The sequence below is a fragment of the Octodon degus genome, unplaced genomic scaffold (genome assembly GCF_000260255.1).
Source record: "Octodon degus isolate 3935 unplaced genomic scaffold, OctDeg1.0 scaffold00079, whole genome shotgun sequence".
Taxonomy (NCBI): domain Eukaryota; kingdom Metazoa; phylum Chordata; class Mammalia; order Rodentia; family Octodontidae; genus Octodon; species Octodon degus.
Window position 1 is genome coordinate 7,296,642 of NW_004524655.1, and position 1,370 is coordinate 7,298,011.

The following is a 1,370-nucleotide window of genomic DNA, read 5'->3' on the forward strand; positions in this document are numbered from 1 at the left end:
ACAAATAATATCTTCTAAATTATTTAACAAACCATAAGAGATCCACAGTGTGTTATCTGAAAGTTTGGAGCCAGATGTTTTAGAATTATGAAATATTCAGATTTTTAAAAAGGTAATTTGGTGCATATACCATGCTAAATTAGCTCGTAGAAAAATGTGGTAGCACCCCCTCCCCAGTAATCAAACATGTTAATATTTCTGCAGCAAAATAAAAGAATATTCACACGCAATGGGATAAACAGATTATCAGTTTAGATATATAAGGAAATTAATTTTGCCATCGTATAGTGTGTTTTACGTGCTTTTTTTTTCATTTTATCCTCACAAAAACCATTTTAAAGAGATTTTATGAATTCAAATTTGTGGGTTAACAACAAAAAAATTCATCAGGTGTGATGGCACATGCCTAAAAATCCCAGTACTATTGGGGGCTGAGGCGGGAGCATCACAGGTTCAGGCACAACTTAATGACTTAGTAAGACCCTATCTCAAGATGTTAAAAAGGGGGTAAAAAGATACTAAGCTTCACAAGAGCTGATGCATTTCCCCAAGACTACACCTAGTAAGTGGAAGAGTTGGGGCTCAAACCCAGACATGCCTGAGAACACAGGCTGACCTGTACTTGGAACTCTCCCCCACCTCTGTGTTCTAGAGATGAAAGGTCTCAGATTTGGCAAGGTGGAACAGCAGTAATGCCAGCTGTCTCCAGAAGCAGAGAGCAATGGAACAGGTCCTGTTTCTAATCTGGTTTGTGCTACGAGCTTGCTGTGTGGCCTTGGGCAGCTCCTTTTCCTCTCAGAGTTACATCCAAACAAAGAGGGCAGACTAAGCCATCTTCCTGGCTACTTGGTCTCTCAGCAGTGAAAACAAACTTTGGATTTTTTAACTTAAAAAAAAATACAGAGTCAGGCTTATTGGTGCACACTTGTAATCCCAGAGTTCCAGGAGATTGAGGCAGGAGGACTGCAAGTTCCTAGGCAACTCAGCAAGATTCTGTCTCTGAAATTTAAAGAAGGGGCTGGGAAGTAGCTCAGGGAAGATGCCCTGAGTTCAACTCCCATTACCAAACAAAACAAACTAAATGAATGGCCTCAGAAGCTTGGGTTTACAGAGTAATGTCAGCATGCTAAATCCTCTTCCCTTGCCCTGCAATCTTTACGTCTCAATAGAGGATTGGGATGGGATCACCACTAGGTTACAGAAGAGGAAACTGAGTCCGGTGAGCTCCCCTTCATGAGCAGCCACACCAAGATACGAGCTTAGGAGTCCTTGAGCAGGCTTGATGTTCTTCCTACCCTGTCAAAAATGCTACAACTCTTGTTGCATAGGTCCTGCTTTACCTTGGTCTTAACCATCCAGCAGAAAAGTAT

The 1,370-nt window shown here is 41.5% G+C and overlaps 1 protein-coding gene across 1 annotated transcript in view; it reads right to left on the reverse strand.

Moving 5' to 3' along the window:
- Positions 1-1,370, reverse strand: part of Acacb (acetyl-CoA carboxylase beta) — a 185,526-nt gene that overhangs the window by 98,384 nt on the left and 85,772 nt on the right. The window lies entirely within an intron of this gene.